Raw genomic sequence first — 27,691 nt, forward strand, 5'->3', positions numbered from 1 at the left:
ATATATATATATATATATGAATGAATTTGTGAAATGACCAGAACAAAACCCAAATATGTTATTTTCAGCAAATATGGGGGAATTAAAAAAACAAATAAAATAAACCCAAAAAAACCCACACAACCCCTAATAGTCTATTTGCTGTAATTAAAAGTGTTTTCAATTTTCTTTAGCCTCTGCAATTGAGTAGGACTTGGATTACGTGTGCATTACTACTGCTTCTAGAAGGTACAGCCATCTTGCACAGATGCTACATCAGCTACTACATAAAAATGTACAAATGTATGCAACTCACAAAAAAGGCTTTGTCTGGGATAAATAAAGTGGAATGAAATAAAACAATAATAATCCCACCTCACAGTTTCATGAAAAAATTGTGTGACTTGAGTACAAAAATGGATTTAGTTAAAAATTGACCCAACCCAAGATGCACAAAAGACAAGAATAAGGATCTAAGTAATGCTGAACTTCAAAAATGACATCTCTGATGTAATTAATTCAAGATAAATGTAGTTAAAACAGATCTTTAGTGTAATGTTCCAAAGGAACCTGAAATGGCTTTCTTCTAATCATTATATGAAAATGTATTTTCAGCACCAGAACAGATTAATCAAAATTTTTTCATTGGACTTTTTGCTTGTTATTTGTGTACTTGGTTTCCACCCGAATGGTATTTCATATGTTTTCTAGTTAATTTCATAGGCATTTGTATGTGATCAATTTTAATGTGAAATATATTAATGAAATAGGGAAATCATACACATATTTACAAATAGATGGAACAAAGCTCAGAATAGACAGAAGAAATCATTTCGAGAAATAATGAGTCTACAGCACAAAGTAGAGGCATCAATGTTTAGAACAAGAAATGAAGAATTCATTATCTATTTAAGTTTGTAAATAGGCTCTAGAAGGACCAACTGTAATTACTTGAACTGGAATTAAGACAGGACTCTGAAGGTAACACATCTACTTGCAGGAAAAAGTTGCAATGGGATTTTTAATAATCATAAATATTCAGAACCACAGGTTTTTGTCTTCACTGAAAGATAAAGAATCACAACGATGAAACCATACCTTAGGGGTGTTATAATGGAAGAAGGGGAGTGAGGAGGGATGGGACAAAACAAACCAAAGAAAGCACTGTCTCCGTTAAAAACAATAAATTAAATCCTCAAGAAGTGATGCCATTCAAGGCCTTGCTAACTTGTATCGGATTCACAAAAGGACACTTTACTTTCAATTTACATTGGCCTGAGCCAAAATAATTATAAAATAACCAAAATCTAGGTTAGATTTAACTAATAACATCAGCTTGCTTAAAATTAAAAATATGCTCCCTCACTCTCTGTGCTCCCTGTCACTCTCCCAAAGTTAAAGCCAAGAAAAAAAAAAGAAAATTTTAATTGTTTACATATCCAAACATTCCTAAAAATCTAAATTTAATTAATTTAAACAAATTATGACAAAAATGCTCTTGGGCTCAGTTCCACTAAGTTTCAGATGAGGATTAAACTGTATCTCTGGCATAGTGATCATTAAAAAAAAATAATAAAAAATGAGGGCTTTAGGCACATGAGACTAGGAGAGAAGAATATTCTTCCTTCTTTTTCACTACCTGGGAAGAGAATATGTTGAAGAGTTTTGACTATTAGCTTTCTTCAAGAATCAGAATGATATGACAACCAACACACTCCTGGGTTGCTCTGTCATATTCCATGTTTGCTTCACAAAGAAGGGGAAAAAGAGACTTCATTTTCTGCATTATTCTGTTGCTTAAAAATCATTAACACACTTGCTCAAACTCACTGATCATTTGAGCATCTCAGCTTATAAATTCTTTGTAAGTACTATGAGATAGTAAAACTCAGAATAACATGCCAAAGAGAGGCAGATCCTCTTTTTTTCTAGGGAGTAACTTTGTTGAGTTTTTTCTAAAAATATTTAGGAAAACTTTAAATACTTTTGTAGTACAGGGAGATGAGGAACAACTCAAAACCAAAGGAAAAAAAAAATAAAATCAAAAAACCAAAACGTCCACTTCACCCAAATAAAACTTTATAAAAACTTGTTCGTATCAGGAATTTGTCCACAGGAATGTCTTGTGCATATTTCTTCAGAATAAAAGGGGTTATACCTGAAAAATATCAAACGTATTTATAGGCCCCTCTCCCATTCCTTATTCACTTGACATTTGAAGCTAAGGACATAAGCCCATACCTTGGCTCCCAGAACTCAGTAATCCCCATGCCAGTCACCTCAATGACACCACACTTGGTGAAAGTGTCAGTTTAGCAAGCTGGTAAATCATCCAGAGTTAAGGATTGGCGTAGGTCTGGAGATCTTGGTAAACCCATCAAAACTGCTACAGGCAGGTGAAACACAGGTTAATAGGAGACTTTCACTTTCCAGATACTGGCATCAAATATTTTTACAGGCTGCTACAGAACTGATTTACACCATCACTCCCATTTCTGCCCCTTGATATGCTGAGTGTTAGGGGTCTGCCTGCAGTGGGAATGTTCCTCTGACTCACAGATGAGGCATGTTGGATTTACAACGTTTAACCTCAACATTACAATCTTCTTATCATTTCTTTTCCACAGTAGCTTATTCCTACTCAGGTAAGGATGATGCCAGGTTAGTTTGAGCAGCTAGGTGCCAGCTTGTTAGGTTATAGGAAAATCCCAGAAGAAATACAATTCCACATCAATTAGCTCCTTACTGCACACGATTACGAAACAAGACTTCATATGCATTAACAAAGTAGTCTCAAAAAAGTAGTGTTAGAAAAGCTTTCTCCTCCCTCCCTGCAACTCTTAGATCAGTTTTATCACAGAATTAAATCTAACAGTAGTGAATTCCAAATACGCCCCTTGATACTCACTGAAATGCACAAGTCATGCCTCATTCATTCATGAAAACTCCAGTTTTGAGCTAATTGGTTTTGGTATTGCCAGTCATTACTTCATTTTATGTCACATCACTGCCAGGTTTTTGGACAAAACAGAATCAAGGCCTACTCTGGATAATTCAGGTTTTTTCCTTAACCACCACCACTTCTAGAAGTTTCCCACTGAAATTCAACAGCTCACAAACATGCCTGGGATTTTATAAATTGCAGGTATTATATGATAGCTAATTAAATAAGAACATAAGCCTCCACTTTTAGATATGTAACTACTTTTTTTTTTTTCATTTTGAAGCATGATAATGTAGATTTGACAAATACCACGGAAATAGAAGGTTATATTGTATTTTTTCCATGAGCAACTCAACATTCAGATACTAGTGAAATAAAAATAAAATGGAGTGTTTTCTTACAAAAGGACATCCTTACAAAATTTGTCTGTTTTAGAAGTAAGGCAGAAATCAATCAGCTTATCTTCTATCAAGATAAGTATTCCAAGCAAGTGTTATTTGAAAACTGTAAATGTTAAATCCATCTAAGAAAGAAATACTCTTTGGATTGCAATAAGTTTGTTTTTCTCATGCATGCTGTTCCTCTTGTATGTTATACAAAAGGCAGTCTACTTACATTTTGAACAATATTTACATAATTGAAAGGTGTTTTATGTTTACTACACTACAGTAAGATTTCGGATTATGCTGAAAGTTTCTAAACACTTTAGAAATAGGTAGCATTTAAGGTTCTGCCACTGCTAATTAGGAAATACATTAATTAAATTGATAACTGAACAAAGTGGTTAACATCAGAAGAAACCAAACAGAATATGAGAGGCAAAGAAAATTAAGTTTCAATGGAATTTCAAATCAGAATAACATAAAAGTGGAAGAAAAACCTCTTTGTGTTCCTCAGTAAACAAAAAGAAGGGTTGAATGTAGGAGTGAAGTAAACTAGAAAAGTACTATAATAAACTGAACTGTTATGAACTATAATAGACTTCCCAAATTACTGATTTTAACTAAAATAAACAGCCCATTCCACAGTCTCATCTTCCTTCAAATACTTCTGCATTAAGCATTCAAACACCTTTTCGCCCTCATGCAGAACATGCTCCAAGTATAGTCACGCACTGCGCACAGACATATACATTAGCACAGCCTTGTTTTTCCTACTGTAGTCTGACATATGCCAAAAACATTTAATACAGAAATACATCCTCTTTGTCTCTCATCTTCCCAAACATCTTGTCTTTTAAGTATGACTGACAAGCTTTAAGCTAGTCTTTTGAATTGAGTAGTCTTACACTTTTTTACCGTCTGAGTGAAAGTATGCGTGCGTACTACCTCTACTAAAACAGTAAAACTCAAAAGTCCTTCCAAGAATTATACACAATGCACACTTCAAAATGGAGATTATCAACAGGGAGGCCAGCTCCTACCTGCACACTCCCTTGGCAGTACCTAGTTGCAAACCAGTCCTATAATATATTACAATACTTTAAAGAGGGCTCTCTTCCACTACTGCAGAGTGTCTTTCCCCTGATTTAAGTTTTAGCTAACAGAGAATTAGTCTTTCTGCACTAATGCAGAATTAAATGTAAGATCAAAATCAGGTCATTAGAAAACCTTTCACAGGATAGGCACTAGTAACCATTTTCCAGACTTAAGTAAATTGATGTTTCTGTAAAGGGATTTTAATGTGTTATAGTAATAACAACACAAAATCTAGAAAAATTACATTCCTTTCTAATATTTTTGAAATACATACTATGATTGCATTTACAATCTCTAGAAAAAATCTTTAGCACAAACCCATCTAAATTCTCTTGCAGAGCTGTTGTTTCCAAGCCTCTGTTTTCTAAAGGTACTGAAGTCACAGCCTTTGTTTCATTATTGTGCAACACTGCTGCCCTAGAAAGCTATACTGAATTAGTAATGCTAGAATAGGTATTTTTCAGAATTACTAACATTACACGAAACAAACTCTTCCCTCCTCTAATATTTTCAAATCTTTCATATTGCTATTCATTTGAGACATACTGGCTAAAGAGATTCAACCCATACCATCGTGTAAGCAAGCCATCAGCCAGCTTGGAACCATTGCCACTGAATATGTTTCATCCGGCTTCCTTTTGGTGCCAATCTCCATTATGCAAAGCATCTCTTTAAACATTCAGCATTTGTTGCTCTGTTTTCTACAGTACCACAATACTCATCTGTAACTTGGAACAGTGGAAAAGAAATGGCATAAGAAATGCAAAACAGCAAACCTGTAGTCTTTTTAAAATGTTGGCCCCTTGACTACTGAGTGTATCACAGACACATAAGTCCACACATTAACCACTCTGTTAAAAATTGTCACAGCGTCTTTTCTATGCCTAAGCTCTCAAAGAGAGGATCGTAGTATGAAGCAACAAACACTCTCTAGCTGGACAGCTGGGTAGGTTTTCCACTGGTATATTCATACACTGTGAGCCAGTGGCAGTAATACATACTGTTTCTAACTTCCAGCCTCCCAGCCACCTCCCAGTATGCAATACAGGGAAAAGGGGTTTTTTTTCCCCATGTCGTAGCCTTCCAGGGTGAAGAAGACAACAGCAGTTGTTACTCAGAGTATCACACAAATGTAGTAGGCCATATGTTTAAAAGGAACAAAAGCAGATTATGTTTCACACGGACAGCGCATCCTCTTGGCCATTGTCAGGAAGAGATACTAGGTTTTGTCTGACCCTGTTCAACTCAGCTGTAAAGCATTTATTGAAATCAAGAAAATATTTATCAATGTTGTTAGTTCGTATACCCAGTGACCTGAAGGCTGGGTGAAAAGCTGTAAGACATCTAAGCTGCTGAAAATATTTCTCCCTAAAAATGCATTTATTTCAAGCTGGCTAGGATAGGCGCTACAGTTTTGTATTACATTAAAAATATATGTTGATGTCAAAGCAGGACTTGCTTCTGTTGAAAATCCACTGCTAGAAAATAATTTTAATGCATTGATAATAAATAATTTCTTTGGGCTACCACATATATATTCTGAATATTTATCTCCTTGCATTTTTATCTTCATCTCTAAATATATATACTGGATACTCTAGGGTTCCATATATGATACATACACATGCTTCATAGCATTTATGTAAAATGCAGATTATAATTATGCTTGACAGTTTTATTTATTAAAAAAAAAAAAAAAGTTGTTTTCAGGCAACAGTGTTACTGAAATAATGATAAATAGCTTTTTAACATATTGGCAGTTAGAAGCACCAAACAAAACCCTCACTTGTCTAGTATCACCTAGACTGGGTAACGAAGGGAGCTCTTCCCCAGAGTCCAGTATTTGCTCTGCTTTCAGCAGGTGGCACTTATAAGGAACAGAGATGGGGATCTGAGACAAAACAGTGATGCAGGAAAATTAACAAAGTAGTATAACACTCAATTTACAAAAAAAAACCCGATTTCTTTAACACAGATATATTTGAAGTGTTCATTTTACCATAATACCACTACTTGCAGATTGTGGAACACATTTTTAGTGTTGTATAAATGTAAATAATATTCTTTAAATCAGGTTTTCCTCCATTTTACTGATACAGAGTATCACTTACTGTAGTATTTTTAACACTTCCTTCTGTTCTTCCAATTTCTACCTCAATTTGTCCATTAATTTGTAATCTATAATCATTGACATGATATATTATAGCAAGGATACAGCTTTTGACCTTAAAATTATAGTCATTATTTCAGATAATGATTTATGGTTACAGTTTAGACAGACAGACAGAGATAGTTTAATTTTGGAACACTTCCCAATTCTTCCTATTAAAAATGAGCTACAAGATGAAAAAACATTCTTATAAACTGAAAACTACTGTATTTAGAGAAAGCGAAAGTTTTAATGATGATCATTCTGACTACAATCAATGTATATAGAAATAGTATAAATGGACTAATGAGACAATTATCTACTAGGAGAAAAACTCCATCTTAACTATCATTTACGTTTATTATCATTATAGATTCTTATCAAATCATCTTAACATCAGATATCTTACATATGCCTGATGAGCAAATTTATAACATGAGACATATATTTTAAGAAGTAAGAGACAATGAAAGCAGATATGAAAAGATAAGTCGTATTGCACATGCGGTTGCAAAATTTCATTTTCTGAAAGACTGCCACAATGATAACTTTTTAATATTGTCATTGCCTAAATTAAATTAACAGGTTTGATTTATTTAAATGTGTAATGCTATTAAGGAAATTGTTTTTTAAGTATCCCAACTCCTTGGATTGAAACAATTTTTATCATTTTTATTGTGATGTGACGAAAGTAACTCTAATTAGATCTGACACCAGAAAGCTGAATATAGTGCAATGTTTTAATTTATTTGAAACCTGGATAGATAAATGTGGGTTGATATCAAGTCCTTCCTTTTCGTTTATAGAACTCTTCCGTGCAAACACTGACGCCATTCATTTTTTATAGATACTTACTGAACGAAAATCAGTCTCTTGGGAATTAAGTGAAATATGTCAATTGAGGATCAGAGCTTCATGGACTATGTAGTCTCAGTGGTTACGTACCATTTCCTTCAGGAAGAGAGGTTTCTCACTGTACACATGGAAGATGGAAAAAGGCACTCTGTACTGTTCTTACAAAAGCACCATGTCTGGTTGATATCCACAGAGAAACTAGATTTTTTGGGAATGGCAGGGAAAACAAGTCTCTTTCTGACAGTGAAGATAGATCCAACTCGTGGACAGCTAAGTAATTAGAGGTAAAATAAGGAAATCTTTCCTTCTCAGAAACGTAATGAAGTCTCCTGATGTTATCAAGAGAGCAAATAAATACTGATGTTAGGGTAAACAAACAAGAAATGCAGCTCTGGCAGAATCTGGACATCTTTTAGTACTTCCATACCAGACCTTCCTGCAAGAAGCATTAAAAAAAAAAAAAAAAAAAAAAAAAAAAAAAAAAAAAGCCTATACCAAGCCTAAGGACAAACCAAGCTTCCAGTAGAGCTGATTCTTTTTCTTAATATTGTGAGTGCAATGAAGTATGCTTAAGGTCTCCACAGTTAAGTCTCTATGTTGGAAAGAATTTTTAAAATACAAGGGAATACTCGAGGAAATGATCCTGAAAGCACTAGTGAGTTCAAAATTGGATGTTATTGTTCATCATTTAGGACATATATTTTCCTTTGTCTCATCTTTTTTTTTCTTCTGTTTGTGATGGTACAAGATTTATGATCTAAAATATGTTTATGTAGAAACAAGGACATTCACAGCACAAGCAATGATATAGTCTACCTAATTAATAGAATAAAACTTATCAGAGTTTATTGTGAATTACTTACATTATTTCATCCAGATGAGGTTTGATTTTTCTACTTTTTTTAAAAAAAACTTTGATGAAAAGAATAAAAATATAATTAAAGGTTGCTTATAGACCTTTGCCTTCTGCATATGCTGACAATCACATAAACCAGCTCTGCACTTGACCCCTGAAGAAAGCTTCTGGGCAGATATGTTCCCATGTTCTTCCATAACAAGTGGCAGGGGTTAAGTGTGGTTGATACAGGTGTGTTCATATCCTTTTGCACTTTAGGAACCTGTCTGTATAGGAAATAACTACAGTAAGAAGAAAAACACTGCTGACAGAGGGTTGTGAGGCTGATTGTTTTTGGTTTTTTTAGAAGTGGAATAATGAGCTATGAAGGTAACATAAACCAAGTGTTTTGGAAACAGCAGTGAGGCTGGTGTAAAAGCATGCCTGCTCTCAGTGTCATACCAATTGGTGACTCTTATCTGCTTTGCTTTGACCATGATAGAGCTTTCAGAAATACTGGTAAGGAAGTTGCTGTTGCATATCATAAAATCAATGTTGATTTTATACTAGTTAAGGGATTTCCACTACGTTTCTCTCTGAAATGTCATTTTCACTCTCTATAGCATATACAGTCACCCATGCAGATTCCCACATCATCCAGAAGGTATTGTTAATGTAGCATGAGTGAAAGACTACTGGAGATGACAAACTAAATCTAACATGTGAACTAATCTTCACTGCTTTCAATTACTCCAAGACAGGAAAGAAGAAAGTCTAAGTTGCTCCCAGACTCGGGAGCACCATCAGCAAGGGCCCACCACCTTGACACCTGCTTCACACAAGCCAAATAGTTTCCCCCCAGAAATCTAACTGCAGCTATAAAAAAAAAAAAAAAAAAAAAAAAAAAAAAAAAAAACACCCAAAATACCAAACCAACCAAACAAAAAAAACAAAACAACAACAAAAACAAAAAAAAAACCACAAAGCCAAAACCAACATACAAATAAGCAGATCTGCAGTTATTTGATCCAAACTAGTATTCAATCTCACTGAATGCAAATGCCAACTAATTATCCACCATCAAATATTTATCTAATGGACCTTATAGAAGGAGCAGGATCTGGAAAAAAATAATTGCTTTGATGTCTGAGACCCAAAAATAATCTATTCAGATGGTTGAGACTGAAACACTTCAAATATAATATTAAATAGAAAAAAGAAATCAAGGCTCTGACACAGCATCTTTCAGATTAAATAGCTGAAGGCATGCCCAGAGTCACTACTCAGGACTGGGAGAGGAATGCCAGAAAAGAGGAAGAGGAAATCAGTTACTTCAATAAAGTGACTTGGAATGCAGTAAAACATACCTGGTGAAGATCTTCAGAGCAGCAATGGAATAAGTAACTGTGCTTTCTTCCCTCTGCCCCTCAGGTGCCAGGCAACTTCTACAGAGCCTACCAAGAATTTTGCCCCTCAAGCATTCTTGATAAGGAAAGGCTAGGATGTGAGAAATTCCATGTCCAGAAAGTCCATTATGGTAACAGGAACAGAATATGAAGGGATATCTCCACTTGAAGAAAAAAAATCAAGCACTCCTTTCGGCTGCCATTTGAAATGCTGGGGCTTCAACCCCAAGCCCCAAATGAAGGTTGACATACGGGTGATTCCCACAGCCCTTTGCAAAGGGGGAGTGAGTTTACCTTTAGGCTGCTCTCCAGGGTGGGGCCGGCCATGCAGGGAGAGCCATTGGGTAAATGAGCCCCAGGTGTCCTGCTTTAAGTAAACAAAGGTCAGGTGTCCCACTGAGGGGATAAAAGCTGGGACCACCTGCAGGAAGGGGCAGTGTCTGTCTGTCTGTCGGATGTACTCTGTGGAGTTCTCTATTGGGGCATGATCTCCTGCCTCCCAGTAACTGGGCTCCAGTCAGGGCTGGCTTTTGTAAACATGGGCTGTGTAGAGATTCAGTATGTGGCTTCCTTGGTCTCATGTGTTTGGCTTGTTGACTCAGTTGTCTCCTGTCCCTTCTATGGGAAACTGCATTTTACCATTTATACCACCCTTTTTTTGTGCAGTGTCATTGTTGGGGTCAGTGGGATTGACCTCAATTATGTATAATCTGACTGACTGGTTTGCACCCCTAGCACTCACCCATGTACTGACCCTTTTGTATCAAATACAGTTTGGTTATTGGTTCATCTTTATGCTGGCTGTGTCCTTTATGCCAGGCCTGATAATTGGCAAAACACTGTTGGGCATTAAGCTGATACTGTTATCAAGGAGGGTTGTCTTGTGGGACCATTAAAGGTAAGACCAGGCAGTGGGTGTCTGCAGTGGATAGACACAGCAGGGGCGTCCAGCAGGATCTCACACTAGTCCTGGGCTCTTCAACACATTCAGAAATCATGCAAAAAGAAGATCAGTCAAGCCACAAGCTGGTTTACAATAGTTAGCCATGATACTAAACCAAAACAAAACAGCTTACAAGAGTCATAGAAGACTGCCATGATGCTGGGTTACTGAGGAGTAAATCCCAGGTAACGATAAATGCTTTCAGAACACACACAAATTCACAGAAGATTGTATTAACTATTCTCAAGCCTGAAGATGTCCCTATTCTGTGGGGAGAATATCACTTTGTGCTTATTGTTCCAATACTTTTTCCATGGTTACTTGCTACTGATATGTATCAACAATAATGCAGTGGGTGTTTGGTTTGACTCTGTACATGCACTTCTATGTTCAGCTGCAATTGCAATAAACTACCAGAAGCCTCCTCCCTTCAGGATAGCTGCAAGACATGACACTTTTGCACTCTGTCCAGAGTCTTTTCCTCTTCAAAAAATATCTGGATTTATATGAGGAAATATTTATTTGCTGATTACAAACACCCTTTCTAATCTAAAGCTCTTCACAAAAGCAGCTCTACCTCACAGCTGTAGAAAGCTTTTTTCCTGTCTCAGACCTGAACTATCTTTAGTAGCTTTGACACTGATACATGAAAGCCTGACCTTATTTGACAAAGATATTAAGTTTGATTCAGTGAAGGCTTAATTAAGAGGCTATGTTGGATCAGTAAGACCATACTAGCTTTTTTTTTTTCTTTAAGAGGGCAAGATTGCACAAAAAAGAATGAGAAATTCCTTTGTGTATATGCTCTCTTAGACAATTTCACATACAGAATCAGTAAATATATTAAAGTGGCACTAAATATATTTAATTTGGGTCCTCTACTAACAAAACCTGTTCTGTTGATTAGAAAAAAAACCCTAACATGTGTACATTCAGTGAGATAATGCAAACCATCAGTGATTATTTTTAAGGTGACTGCAACTTTCAAATAAAGACTTAAACAGTGCTCAGTTACACATATGTATAGGAATCACTTTTTGCTTGCATAAGTAGTAAAGAAAAACTTACATTTTTTTCAAATGAAACACCTTTGTAAAAGCAAATTTTGAGGATGCAATTACCCCATCCCCACCCTGGAAAAAGTATCAGCATAGTTTTTATAGTCCCTGTGTTTTGAAAGATCTTCAAGGTTTTTAGAGCAATACTTCAAGTTATTTTACCTAACACAACACACAAAATCAAGAACTAGTTTTGTAGCAAGCAACGGTATGTAAGAGCTTTCTAATTCATGATCTCTCCTGTGACTCACTGCTCTCAATCCATCTAAATCAGTGATCATCAGGAGCCATTACTTCCATTGTGAGACTTTTCCATAACCTCACACATCTGAGTCCTAGGAAGGTTTTATTTACTATTTAATATACCTTTTCCTTTTTTTTTTTTTTTTCCTCATTTTATTATTTAGGTCAATTCAATCAACGCCTCAAAATTCTTCCCCCTCCAGAACATCAGTGGGCTTTGTTTCCCTGCATAATACCTCCATTTTTCTGGAGATGCTGTGGAAGACCTCCGCTTGACAGACTGCCACAATCCCATTGATTTCAGCAGAGATCTAACATTTTGCATCAGTGGAATATCTGCCCCAAGCTGTATCATCTATTTATAACAATCACTGAAGTCACATACTGGAAGACATTTATTCCTCTAATCCATGATGTAGTGATAATATGAAACCACATCCAAACCTAAATTGGCCCAGGTGTTAAGTCCTGTCCTGTACCTTGTTGCATTTCAAGTTTTAAGTCTATATTTTAGTTGTATTTAAAAAAAAAATAAAAAATATTGAAGTGAAGAAAGAAATCTACATTTTTCTTTGCAGCTCCTTACAGTACGGTACTAACTGCACTTAACATTAACAGGCTGTTTTAACTCTTGTGCTGGACCATTAATCTTCAACTGGATCCAAGAAGTATCCTTATTACATAAATAGCATAGTTTTACATTACACGTATCTCATGCCTAAGGAATAACTAAGGATAACTGAGAGTAAAGGAGAGGGAGTAACAGCAGCATTAGAAAACCATCATAAATGCCTTTACAAATAAGGATAACAAGTAAATTCAGAGTGTGTTAGGGACTGAAGACTAAATTTTAAGCAGGCCTTTCCATTCTCTTTAATCTATCCTCCCTTTCTTTCCCTACCTTCCTAAAGTCTGAATAGTGAAGTGAGAACAAATTAAGCATTTTCGCTTAATTAAGCAAATAGCATTTCAAATTAATTAATTTTGTAACAGTATGGCCTATATGGAAGCAAAGAAAAACATAGTTTTAATGATCCCCATTTTGTCTACTTTCAACTGAAAAGAAAAATTACTAAGTAGATGAACTCACTTATGGTGACCAATATGGTGTCTGAGTAGGATAATTTTATAAAAGCATCACCCTGCCACAGCTGACTTTAACAGGGTCTTTTGGGTATCTAAGCTACTTTCGTATTTTGTATTCTGTAACAAGAGTTACAATAAATAAAGACACACTGCAGTTCCAAATTTGTGTCCCTCCCACCCTCCACCGCCTTTTTGGGGTTATGACTTTGGTAGTCCAAAATAAAAGCTTGAAGAAACACCCATGCTGGTGAAAAGACAGTTGGATTCAGCTGCTAAGCTAGAAGAGTAAGAAAATCAGATGAAACAAGGCAGAACAAGTTCTGAGTATGTGTTAAGAGATGAAGCATACAGGTAAAGGAATTGGATTAGAACACTGGCTGATGTTGACATTGACTACAATGAATGCTATTTTAAAACAGATGAATCAGAGATAGCTTCAAAATAAGAAAGCACAAGAAATCCTTTCAATTTAGCCAATTCACTTTACCATCTATTAATTAGTCTCACTTTTCCACTATAAAAACTATATTGAAAGACTTTAGAATATAAAGATGAAATTCTCAAGGGAAAGAACATATTAATACTCCAAAGACACTCCAGGGCACATTTTATGAGGCCATTAAAGGATGGCTTGGGCTGATGAAGGCAGTTGTCAGTGCCTTCAGAGTACATATTAACAGCCCTGTAAACCACACCCCCCATCTAGCTGCTTTGGGAATCTCAGACAAAAAAAGTTGCCTCCAGATGAGATCATGTAAAGCTCTGCATCAGTCCTTTAGAGACACACTTGTTAATTCTGAGGGTGCATGTGAAATTGGAAGAAGAAAATGCTAATAGCAGGTGGGTTTTTTTGTTTGGGGGTTTGTTTGGGGTTTTTTAATTGATCAAAACCAACTCCTACACATCAAACCACACATGCCACTTTCACCTACAGCAAGGCAACACAGAGTGCCTGCTTGCATTAACAATTCCTGGCAATGTGACAGATTAGAAACAGGGGCAGGAGGAATAAGACGAGTTGTTGCTTTTAATTTAACCTTTAAAAAAAAAAAATTACATAAGATGACCTGAAGGCATTTTCTTTATATCTTTCAGTTTTTGTCCCTATACCTATGGCAGCTTTCCCCCTCCTTGTCTCCCGCAAGAGATCGTCTCTTTGTTCAGTCGGAGGTACTGCTATTAGCTGGCAGGGTGAGGCTTCTTTTCACTACCCCTAACCAAAATATGTTCTTGTCAGAGTTGCTAAACCTCAGGCAATGATATGTCCATGGGACAGTTGCTCGGGGCATCACTTTCATTCAGCCTAAATCCCCCTCTCAGGCAAGGCAGCCATAAAAGAAACTAAGCATTGACATGCTACTCCAGATTATTGCCAGAATAGCTCACCTTCCTCATGTAATCCACATTACTGAGGGGTTTCCCTCTGCAACATAGCATTCTCTAGAAATGACTGCTGAACACTTAAAAAAGAAATAAAAACTGCTAAACCAACTTTCTGTTTAGGAATATAATATGTGGATTTTTTTTTTTAATTTTTTTTTTTAATTTTCTGTCTACTATTTTGCAGGTTTCTACCCAGTATATTCACTGTTTGGACCGTGATGGTTGCCTTAAAGTGCTTCAAAAATAGATCTGTATTTCTAGTATCTTTATAAGCTACGTGCTAACATGTTTTGCACCAGATGGCAGTCCTTCAGGTATTTATCGCTTTTTTTCCTCAGTATTATATGCTTTAATAATTGAACATAAGATCATAAGACTGTGCTTCACTGTGGCCCAGTCTTGTCACTGTAATACAATTGGATAGTGTGTAATCATCTCTAGCTGCAGATGGAAAAGTATATTTTTGTTGTTGTTGTCAAGGTTATTAGTGTGTCTGGTAGCACCAAAGAGTCCAAATGAATAGAAAGGCTAAGGAATGATTTAATCTGAGAGCAGATGCCTCCTATAACGCAAGTCACCTATAACAATTTCTCAAGACAGCATTTTGAGTGGGAACATAATGTTTGATGATCAGTACTCTCATATGCCAAAGGCCAGGATCTGGAGATTTAATGCGGATGTACTTGTCAATTGATAAGATACCACTTACTGCAACAATAAAAGCCTTCACAACACCTTAGCACTAATTTAAAGAGGTGGTCCTGCAAATTTAGTGCTAGCTGAAAATCTTCCTCTTAATCTACCTTAGAAAAGTGAAGTTAGACAACTGGAGAAAGTTTTTGAAGTTTCAGACACTTAGTTGGTTTGAAAAAATATCGTATTGCTCATATTATTTCTGTTGGTTTGAGTTTTGGTGAATTCTCATCAAAGGAGTTAAAAGATTGCCAAAAAAAACCAACTTGTCTCCTTTGTGCCCTCTGCTTTCTCACTAGATAAAAGAGGGAGTCAAAAGTACAAGTGTTGACTGTCCAACAATGGTATTTTTACACTTCCTGCTTTTGGAACCAGATGCCTTTATTGAAAGGAGAATATTTCTTTCCCATTTTACGTTTGACTGTAGCTATCGATTTGGAGAAGTAGTCACAGCATGTCTTGCGCTGGCAGTTTGTGAGGAGCAGAGAGAGAGGGAAGGACCTCAGCTCTTTACCCCCCACTTTTTCTTCCACTATCACCACATCCCTCCCTGCCAAACTGCTCTTTCCAGTTTTACTTCTACTCAAAATATTGCATTTTGATCCTGATAACAAAGGTAGTAGCTGTACAGCTACCTGACCTAATGGAAGTAACTACTGCAGGGATAAGAAAAAGGGAGATGAGGAATCCCAAACACTGGAAATAATTACGTTTTCAGCTGTTACATTTGAGTAAATCATCATCATGGTGTACTCCTGAAACAGTTCATGTCACTGCCATTACTACCTGGGTTTAGGTTTTATGTTTTGTTTTTTCCAAGTGTTACACAGTTTTTAAGGGGCACATTATGTGCTGTGTTTGTTTTACTTGTAGGAATGATGGATATTGTTTTTAAGGCTGCCAAGGTATCTGGTGAAGCCTTTCAATCATATTTAAAAAAAACAAAAAACAAAAAAACAAAAACCCCAACCAACAATTAAATCCAACTCTCCCAAAAGAAGTTGTAGTATTTCAAATACTATTCATGATTTCAGTGACAATGGAACTGAGAAAGACTAAGGGGCAAGACAGGGGAAACAAAACCAATGGACAACACTTAGCAGGGATCATTCTAGAAATAACCATGTTACCAAGCACAGCAACGTCTGGAAAACTTCACAGTAGCAAAAGCAAAGCAAGCATATTAAACACATTGGAAATCTATTTACAGGTGTTACATATAAACAGAGACCAGAGAGAAACCAGCGCAACAACAGTAGCAAAGATGTCTCAGCAGCAAGTTTGCAGTCCTGAGCCCTGTTTCAGTGGAGGAGGGAAACAGAGAACGTGATTTTTAGATCCCTACTAGTTTGCAATATGCTATTTTGTGCTGAGCCACAATGCAGAAGATCTGTTTGAAGACTTTGCTAGCTACAGCTGATAATTGTCAATATCTCAGTCATCTGGGGGAAGCAGGAGTAGATACCAGGTTGGGAAACAACTGTCTACCCAGATACGTAAAATGAGTTAAGTATATAAACTTTATTACAGAGTTAGATCATCTTTTCTTCTGTTACATTAATTTAAGAAATTTAGAAATTACTTTACCTGTCTACTTCAAAACCAAGTAGTTTAAGTACAAAACTAATTCATTTAAGTACAAAACTACTTCATTTCCATTATCAAGTTGCTGTTTAAGGCAGTTGTGCAAGGCATGTTTTTGAGCAAAAGCTAAAAAAAACTAAAAGAATTTTGAATTAATTATTAATAAACATGCAAAAAGTAAGGCAAATGTGACAGTCCAAGCAAAGCTGTGTAAAGACATGCTAAGCAAGTGCAAAGATTTCACCCAGACAATTTCAGGTTTCTTGACTTCAAGTTTGCTCCCCATTAGAATTCATAAAACACAGAAAAACAAAAGTAGGATAATATGTTTAATAGATGTGCAAAATGCACGACAGATGACACTCTTGTGGTAAATAAAATATCGTATTCTCCATTGCTACAGACTACTAATTCCATGAATATATGAAATACAATGTAAGAACAGTGAATAAAGCAGTAAAAAAATCCCTTTTCAGAATGATACATCTTTTATAAAATAACCATTAATGATGGGGGCAGGAAGGACGAGGTATATAATACAACAATGGCCCTCAAAGAGAGGGGAAGTCCAACCTGTCATGGCTCTGATCATTTTAGCACTGCACCTTATCTCACATAGCACCCAGTTAGGTGAAACCCAGAATCGTTCGGTCCAAGAGAGACCTGCGGGGCGGCTCACCTAAAGCAAGGCAGGCCCGGTCAGAGCAGTTTGCTTAGGGCCGTGCCCAGTCACACCTTGTCTTGAAGACCTGCAGGGATAGAGAGCCCACAGTTTCACTGAGCAGCCTATGTGCAAGTCACAAGAAGGATCAAGGGATTTAGGGCAGGGGGAAGAAAAGAGAAAAGAGAAATGGAATGAAAAATAATCCAAATAATTTCTACAGGCTAAGGAGTGGTTTATTTTATGCAGCTGGTGATTTCTATTGCTCGGTTTCAGACGGGCTTAGCTTCTGACAAAAGATGAACCACCTCTATACAGACTGATGCACTGTTTTCTTTGCTTCTGTATACCTTTTTCTGTAAAGTTTGCAATATTTTACATTTACCTTAACCTACTTGAGTTACAGTTCATTTTGCAGCTGACAAACAACCTAGCACTTCGCTTCCTTGGTGATTTTTGAAATTAAGACATAGAAAGAGCCTTATACTGCTTAGCACTTTGTACTATGCCTAACAGGGTGATCCCTCACCATGGCTGATGAGCCATTCAGGGAGCTCTTAACTTGTGGAAGAAGAAGGTATTGAAGAAAAAAATCTCCCAGAACCTAAAAGTAGTAAAGTAGGTGCTCTAGCATTGAAGTAGAACAGGAGAAACCTTGCATCATAATGTCTTACTAATTATGAAATCATCAAGATAATGTGGACAAGGTGGAAACTACAAAAAAACCTGAGGATTTGAAGGCAATGATGATGAAAGCAAGTGTAGCTAGTATAATACATACAAGAAAACTCAATGAAGGGGATGAAGTAAAACTGAAGAGAAAGTGGTGAAGGTACTTTGTACTGTAGTTCAGTCTGAAGTAACTCAGCATCTCCAGCACACACAGTCAAGGTGGCAAACTGAAATGCACACCAGTCAGGTCCTAACTAGTATGAAACATTAAAGCCTACCTGCTCAAGAAATAAAAACACACAGGCTTGCCATACCTAGTCGTTTTGCACCTACACTGGCTGTAGACAGAATCTGAAATTAAATTCAACATCTTGGTTTCTGCCATCAGGATATTTAATGGACATAGGCCCTGGTATAAAATTACCCAAAGCAGCAGAATGAAAACTGTGATAAACAGTTAACGTACTCCAGCACTGATTTTCTCCAAGATAAAGCCAAGATTCATTCCTTGGCAGATATATAATTCTGGGAAGACTGGGGGCCAAATCCATGGGATGAACTCCCTCAGCAAATGACAAGACCATTCTCCACCAAGACCCCCTCTCTTTGGCTATGTTTTCTCTAACAAATATAAGCAAGGAGACACAGACAAATTCTAAAGTCTAAACCAAGCTACTTCACTGCACACACTTTCTCTCTGGGAAAAGAATAAGAGAGCAAACAGTGACAGATGTTAGACACACTTGGAAAGTCCTCGGATACTGTGGTGATGAACGACTATAACAACCTCTTTAGGACAGAACAGACGGTTTATTGTCTGAAGCAGGAGATACTGTTCCCCTTTGATAATGCTTGTGTACTGCAGTATCATACCAACAAAGTTACAATAGGGATATTGTTTAAAAAACAATTTTAAAAAAGCTCTGAGAGAAAATATTATTCATCATACCACTGAGGGCTTTCTTTTGCGTAGTTTATAAAATGTGTAATTGTGCTAACATACCTAATTGTCAAGCTACTCTTTTGGCAAGCTAACATACGAGTGGGTGCCAAACAGCAGGGAATACAAAATGGAGTGGAAAAACAGTTGAGATTTGATGGTGTTCTGCCTCCCATGAAAAGTGTTCTTCCATGACAATATATAATATACATATGTGCATGCATTGTTACTAAAACACTAGGTAGCATTCGTAAATCTATTTTTAATAATGTCTCTTAGTTTTCTGGAGTTACTACTGGAAAAAAATAGGAAAGTAGGACTTGTTTTGCAGTGTTGATTCATATTGACCCAGATTTAGGAAACATGGACCCGAAAACTTTGTTAGAGATGAGCAGTTATGAAGCTTTGAGATATACATTTAAGACTGTCACTTTATTATTTCTGTTCTCCATTACATATGTATGGATGTTTGTTGCTGTGCTTTTTTTTCTTGCAAATACAGAGGTTAGTAGCAGAGGTAAAATCTCTGCCTTTTTCAAAGTAAAGCCAAGCCATCTGGATAGTCATGTGTTATGGCAGAGTATTATTCTAAAAGGCGTTGTCTATGCTTCTTAAAACATCTTTCTGGAAATATCAAGTCAGGTTTCCAGTCTTGCTACTTTTTAGGGTTTGTTCATTTATACTCCACCTCACTAACATGACAAGCCCCTCTTCTAGGTCCTTCTAGTAGTCTTCTCCCTTTGGCTCTTTCCATTGCCCCCACTGGTAAACACAACAAAGCTTCTCCTTCACCTCAGGTCCAACTGTCTCAACCTGACTCATATTCAGAAGCCTAAAGACTTCTCCCCTTCCCTCAGGAGAGAGATCATCTACATTTTATTCACTGGGAATGGCACTTGAGTCCCAATGCCCAAACAATGACCCTAGGTGTTATCTGGTAGAGTGCCGGCTGGCATCGGTCAGAACCACACCAAGGATCATGTTAACATTTAGATAGCGTGGCTGGTCGCAGGCTGGGTCAAGCCTGTGTGTTCTCCATCCTAACCATTAATATGGATTCTGATCCCAAGGCCCATGAACCCCAATCCAAACACAACCAGTAGTCTCAAGTCCTACAATGATCTTGAAGATATTCAGTAGAAAAGTGACTGGCATGCACAGCAGTTGCTGTATGTACGTATACACACGTGTGTGTGTATGTGCTCCTACATAGGCATAATGTATCAGAAGCAGAAAGATTTTGGAGAGAGCAGGTATGACCATCATCAGTCACATATGCCCAAAGCCCTGGACTATGAGAATATCTGGTAGCACAAAACCTGAGACAGAGAGAGAAGAGAGCAAGCAAACATGTGCACTGCCAGTCCCCACCTCTCCCACTGGAGATAACAGCACTCAGTGAGATGTTTTCAAGTCCAGTTGATTCAGTAAAGGCACATGTTAAACGTGAATTGTAAGATATCAGACAGCTAAAAGTTTCCTCCATGTGCTGTACCTGTGCAGTGTGTATACGTGTGTGTCTGCACACATTATTTGTGTGCAGAGACAGGGGAGTAAGGACAAGGGAACAGCTACCCTCTTCTGTCTCTGTCCTCGGCAGGAACACTTCTCGTCCCCTAGCACAACCTCCACTACAGCAGTGTGGCTGTAACACCCTGCCCCGAGACAGATATTCTAACAGCCCAAATTCTCTGGTTCTGTGCCAAAGATGCTCAGCCAGGGAAACAGCTCCCATCTATTTCAGCATTCTGTTTCCACTAAAACACCAGTTCATCCATTTTGAAAATGCACAAAACATTACTTGCAAAACACCCTCTTCTTTATTATTCTGTAACCACTGACAGAGTCATTTGTTTACACTTTTGGAAGAAAAGTCTCTCTTTCCCTTATTTCTTTCACCTTCCATAAGTCTCATCATTTTCCCTATCTTCTTGATCACATCTCTGCTAAAACTTATTGACTAGCAAGCAGGAATACATATGTTTCATATCTCTAACCTTTCTGGTTTTATGTTTTCAAAAGATATTTATTCTAGTACTAGAGAGGAACTATATTAGCATTTTGATTGCATTCTTTGCAGCATTTTATAAACATATAAGCAAGTATCCACAGAACTTATTTCTACCAAAAATACAACTTCACACACAGAATCGCTGCCATTAGCTAGTTTACAGTGTTCATTTATTAGAGAGAGGGTAAGGAAAAGAAGTTGTTAAACACTGGGTTTTAGTGATGTGGTTCAGCATTGTTTGGACTGTGTTAGAGCTAGGCTGGTTTCCCGGTCTTCTCCCAGTACTTGCAATATGGGTGGTTTTCATTAATTAGCTACTTGCACATGTACAAAGAAGTCATAGTTCTCTAAACCCACCTCACGTATTTTATGTGTAGTTGGTGTTACATCACCTTCTGTTTGTGAGGTTCTAGTGCCAGCAATGCTGTAAAGCTGACTACAGCTCCCAGTTTCTCTGGGCTTTTTTAGAAAGTTCAGGTGGAGGGGTGTACTAATTCAGTCCTCCTGGTGCTTTTGTTTTCATGCCAGGCTTGCTGAAGTCTAATCTGTAAAAGGCTTGAAATGGATGTACGTTCATCACTATAAGTGCCATGCTTAGAATCTATTATTTTGAAATAAAATTATAACTACATTAACAGCTTTAATTCTGAATGAGCTAACAAATTCCTGAAAATGGTAAAGCAACCTTCCTCCAATCCAGCTGACAGCAAAATGAACATATTTGGTTATAAAATATTCGACTTCTATTTATAACTTGTGTAAAGAAGTGATGCCCATCAGAATACAGAACTGATCTGTCCAGAAGGATCTCTTAATGAGCATATCTAACATGCTAGGAGAAATAAACAGTTATACCGAGTGTTCCACTGGCAACCTGTTTGAATACTTCTTATCATTCTGTTACTAGGGAGCAATTTGGTTTGATCTCCTATGACCAATCTCTTACAGCATCTCTGTAACTGACTTGGTCTCCTAGAGAGTAAGCCTGAGTTCTGAATAAGCACCTCTGAGCTGTCTAGTGGAAGAGTTAAGCACAGTTTCAATTGCAAGCACGAAAGAAAATCCCCAGAAAAGCTTCTAGGCCGGGGTTAGGCCCTCCAGACAGAGGAAAGTGTTATGCACCCACTCCAGTGCCTGGATAAGCACTCTCGCCACTGGAGTATTATAGAAAAGGAAAACCACTACTCAACCTGTTTCCCTGTGAGCAAAAGCAAAAAGCTGCCACCGCATGCTGGGACTGGGTTAGATCTCACCAGCATGCCATGGGTGTGCCCACAGACCCCCTTCAAGACCTAACGATCCTCAAGAGGCTTAGATGGAAACACATCTTTTGGGAAGATTATAACTCAAGAAGACTTTAAGAGAAAGAGGGCTTCTCTTTTAGGAGCCTGCAGACTCCGGTAGTAGATGATCAACAGGTTTTAGGATCACACTGTCTTGACTTACCTACTTTTCATCCAAGTCCTTTCTTTCTATTTTTCCACAGTCATTTTTACAGACTTAACTCTATTTACAAGTTTAAAATGAACACATGCTTCTAATACAAGGCTGTCTTTACCAACAACAACAACAAAATTTCCATGGTGCAAGTTCAGCAGCTGACTACAATCTTTGGTTTTACAAATAATGTATTAGAGAAAAAAAAAAAAAAAAAAGATTTTTCACACTTGCACCAGCATGGACAAATAAAGTCTGCAAGAGAATACATCTTCACCCCCCAAGTCCTTACCACTAGAAATAAAAGAGGCTGTATTTTTATTACAGTTAATATAACTATTAAAGCAGTACTATACCCACACTCCAAATAGTACATTTGTATTTGAGTCTTTAAAAAAAAAAAAAAAAAATCAATACTACTCACTCCCTTCTTGCACAGAGATATGCTTTTGTCATAGACTTTTAGTTCAAAAACTGTAATTGTTCATAGCACTCAAAAATAATCGGCATCATACAAAACAGTATTCTAGTAGTCCTTAACCATTTTAAACCAAGTTCAGAGTTGCACCTCACTATAGCAAGCGTGTAAATCTGCTTTAGCCACAAGAAGAAAAAATACCCTATGTTAGGAGGACTTTACTGGAGGGCTGCAAGAATCTAACCCCTGGCATCCTCTAGCTCAGCTGACCTGTGAAGGTCTCTCCTTCCTGGTACTGCGAGGAGAATCCGGCCAACTTTTCTGTAATAAAACTTCCATTAGCAGCAGCATAGCTATGGTCTAGATACTTCATTTCGAGAACTGCAGCTCTTCTATAACTGAGAACCTGGACATTACAAGATGTTCAAAGCAAGAGTAGTTCCTGAGCTTTACTGACTTAAATCAAAATTAAATAACAAAAAAGGAGATGGGGTAAAGGCTTTGGGGAGGATTTAAAGAATGAGATTTGTTGATTTGTTAGAAAAGCTTTCATATTTTACCAAGAAAAAGGCCCCCTCTGAAGGAGTGCTGGAAAGTACATCTCCTAAAATATGAGGATGGAAAGTAACAACAGCAAGTCATTTGAATACAGGGGAAGAAAATTCAAGTTTAATTTTAGATTCAATCAGTCACACCCTCCTCATATGAATATTTCATAACTATTTTGAAATACTTTTTATAAATTACTATTTTATTTGGCTTTAAACTTCATCTGGTTAAAACTTATTTTGAAGCAAGAATTTGACAAAAATGGGTCTCCACTCAGTGACGTGAAGATGTAAAAGAAAACAAACAACACCCTCAGCTCTCGGTCTGCAGCATCCATTGTAGTGCAATACCTTAGGCAAGCGCCTGTCCTGCAGCACACTACTCCAAAGTCACCTGAAGATGTCAAAGGATGCTTCCGTTAAAACAAAGATGACATCTCTGCTTCCACGAACAGTAATAGCCAGGAAAACTTTGTAGCAGCTGCAGCAGGAGATCATGCATGCACATGCATCCCACAGCTGTTGAGAAAAGTAATTGTATTTTTAGGGGATTTTTTTTCTGCTTTTATTTTAACCAGCCAAATCTTACATTCTTTAGAACTTTATTTTTCAAGACTAGCACTTTTTTTTTTTTTCTCCCCTCAGTAGGAAACAGTTGCTCACCATTTTACAATACCACCTTCTTAGCAAAGTAAGAGCTCCATTCAGTGCTGAATCATACTGAACTCAACACCTTTGAAAGTTGTTTGGATTAACATGATTCCTGATGAACACTCTTCTTCCATGGTGAGCTGAAAGCTGCGCTTTTGGGCTGAGTTTCTAGCTGTTCACACACTCTCGGGTACTAAATTGCACAATTTTGCTGATTTTGGCTTACAAATGGAACAGCAAGGCAGGCACCTCCATCACAAAGTCATCTTTCACTCTGCAGACTACGCTAACTGTTTTTTGGTATTACGTTATGAGTGTGAGGGAACTCTGTAAGTAAAGTCTGAAAAATGAAGGGGCAGGGGGGTCGTGTAAGGCAGAAGTCTACCCAACTTGTACTGACAGTTCCTCTTTTTGTCAGCAAATTTTATAATATATAATCTTGCAGCAGACAGACAAATTTTATTGATGAAGGCTATACCACACCATCAACTTATCCTAAATTAATATCTTTAACTTACTAATTTGGCTATTGAAAATTTCCAAGCACATCACATTTCAGAAGTTAAAAACTGGGACCTATGACAGGTAGTAAAAATGGATCACAGGCTTTGGAAGGGATTCTCCTGTGGAACTGAGAAAAACTGGATGGTCATTAGAGGGAAAAACATTTTTCTATGTTGAAGATTAAAAAAAAAAAAGCAAAAAATTAAGGTAGAGGAGAAGAATAATCTAATGGCTAAGACATATGGCTTTCCAAATAGAAAAAGAAAAAAGCAGCTTTGCTTGATTTGCATGGTAAACACTGTATCACTTATATATACACAATACACTTTTAGAAGTTAGAATAAGAGATTCTACATGAAAACACCCTGAAGGAAAACAAATAATTGTTCTCTCTGAGAACATGTAAGCCATATGCAAAATCAAGTCTCCTGTATGCAACAGAAAAAAATGACTGACATCTCACCAAAATGAACCAATATATAGATGAAAAAAAGAGTAATCTTCCTCTGTTGATCAACCAGAGGCAAGTATATTAAAAACCTGCTTTTTTCTTTTTTAAGTAACAAAGTTTTCTTTATTCCAGTGGTTGCTTAATGTTAAAATGCAAAAGAAATTCACATAAGAGGGACCAGAGCTACTGACTTAGTCTTCTAAGCACTCCAGCTATAAAGCCATAATCATATTTGCTCTTCCATTCTTTCTATCTGGCCACATTAATCTTTCATTCTCTTCTGCTCAGTAGTAGAAGAGAGGAAAACCCTTTCTTTGCCCTACAGACTGATGGTTATTGGTACTCGCTTAGGACATACACCTTTAAACTCTCTCAGTTTGCAGCCAGGTCTCTTCTGATCAGAGTCCTTTAAATCCTGCACTGTTCCAAGTACGTTAGGTCCCTATCACCACTCCACCACATAATTGTTAAGAAAATAATTTCTGATTCTGCGATGGTTGCTCTTTTAACACAGTCATCAGCTTCAGTGCCTGGGGGAGAGCCAGGAGTTATCTTGCCCATTTCTAAATTCCACCTGAAGTACCTACATGCATTGCAAACTGGGGAGATCTGCGGGAGAGCTGAGCACGCACACGACCAACGTGATCAAGCAATACCCGTTTATTACAACCAAGAAAGCCCTTTTATAATGTTCTCCCGCACACGTGAGTAACATGCAGTACAAGTCCTCAAGACTAGACAGTTAACTTAGTCCACGCTTTAAACCTTCTTATGATTGGATAAAAAGTGCCACATCAGCCGTGCCAGGCACCTGCCTTGTGTAACTTCCTCTTCTGTCCCAACCCCTTCCAGGGGTTGTTTGTCTTGTTGAGTTTCTCTCCCCTCATTCAGGGTTACGTCCTTATTGCATTCTTGCTCAGCTGAGGCTCTTATCAGTCTTGTTCTCAGGCAGGATTGCTCACATGGCCATTCTCTTGCAGAAAGCCCTCTAGAATCCCAACAGAGATCTCTCTCACAATTATGAGTTCAGGCATCTGAGTTATACTGGCTATTTTCTGAAGGCAGGTTTTGGAGGCATTTCTGGTTGAATGGCTGGAGTATGTTTGGGGGCAGGGAGGAGAGGGTTTTTTGTGTATTATCATCATCCTTATTTTTTTCTCACCTGGAAATCTACCTATATTTGCATGGTGGGTTGACCCTGGCTGGATGCCAGGTGCCTAGCAAAGCTGCTCTGTCACTCCCCTCCTGAGCAGGGCTGGGGAGGGACAGTAAAACTAAATGCTCTTGGGTCAAGATAAGGACGGGGAGATCACTCAGCAATTACCCTCATGGGCAAAACAGACTTGACTGGGGGAAATTAGCTTAATTTATTACCAAACAATTAATTAGAGTAGAATAATGAAGACAATAAGCCCTAAATCTTAAAACACCTTCTCCTCACCCCTCTTTTCCTCCCAGGCTCAACTTCACTCCTGATTTCTCTACCTCCTCCACCAAAGTGGCACAAGGCAATGGGGAATGGAGGTTGTGGTCAGTTCATCACCTGTTGTCTCTGCTGCTCCTTCCTCCTCAGGGGGAAGAGGACTCCTCACACTCCTCCCCTGCTCCAGTGTCAGTCCCTCCCACAAGAGACAGTCCTCCATGAACTTCTTCAGCATGGGGTCCCTCCCAGAGGCCACAGTTCTTCATGAACTGCTCCCTCCCACGGGGTGCCATCCTGCAGGAACAGATGCCTCCAATGTGGGTCCCCCGTGGGGTCACAAGTCCCACCAGCAAACCTGCTCCAGCGTGGGCTCCTCTCTCCCCGGGGCCACAGGTCCTGCCCGGAGCCTGCTCCAGCGTGGGCTTCCCACGGGGTCACAGCCTCCTTCGGGCACATCCCCCTGCTCTGGCGTGGGGTTCTCCACAGGCTGCAGGGGGGTCTCTGCCACACCACTGACCTCCGTGGGTGCGGGGCACAGCTGCCATACCATGGGCTGCACCACGGGCGGCAGCAGAATCTCTGCTCTGACATCTGGAACACCTCCTCCCCTCCTTCTTCACTGACCTTGAGGTCTGCAGAGTTGTTTCTCTTACATTCTCACTCCTCTCTCCAGCTACAGTTGCCATTGCACAGGTTTTCTCCCCCTTAACTATATTATCCCAGAGGTGTTACCACCGTTGCTGATAGGCTCAGCCTTGGCCAGTGGCGGGTTCGTCTTGGAGCTGTCTGGTTTTGGCTCTGTCAGACATGGGGGAAGCTTCTAGCAGTTTCTCATGAGAGCCCTCCCTGTAGCCTCCCTGCTACCAAAACCTTGCCACACAAAGCCAACAGACTATTCCAGCTCATTTGGGAGCACTTTCTGAAGCTGAATCCTTTATTCCTTTTTTGGGACTTTCATTCATTTTGGAAGACCCATCAGCAGACCCACAAATACAACCCATACAGGTTGCCTACTTGCATTATCTATATGTCTCCCACAGTGAAAGCATGCCATAGCCACGCTGGCAGCAAACATAACACGAGCAAACATTTCTGTAACACATGACTGACTTAAAGGGTTTAGATATATCGTTAAGAATACCATTACACTAGGCAAACCTACATTCCATTCTCTAAATAGGATTGATGACAGTATACAGATCACTGGATATATATATATAGATTACACACACATACACACCCGACATACATATTTAACAATTACTCTAAAAGAATAGTAATAATAAAGAAATATTCGAGCTGGTAATTCTGTGAACGATTTAGAAAGCAAAACTGCAAT

The sequence above is a fragment of the Athene cunicularia genome, assembly GCF_003259725.1.
Source record: "Athene cunicularia isolate RWA chromosome 4 unlocalized genomic scaffold, athCun1 chr4_part2, whole genome shotgun sequence".
In the NCBI taxonomy this organism is placed as follows: domain Eukaryota; kingdom Metazoa; phylum Chordata; class Aves; order Strigiformes; family Strigidae; genus Athene; species Athene cunicularia.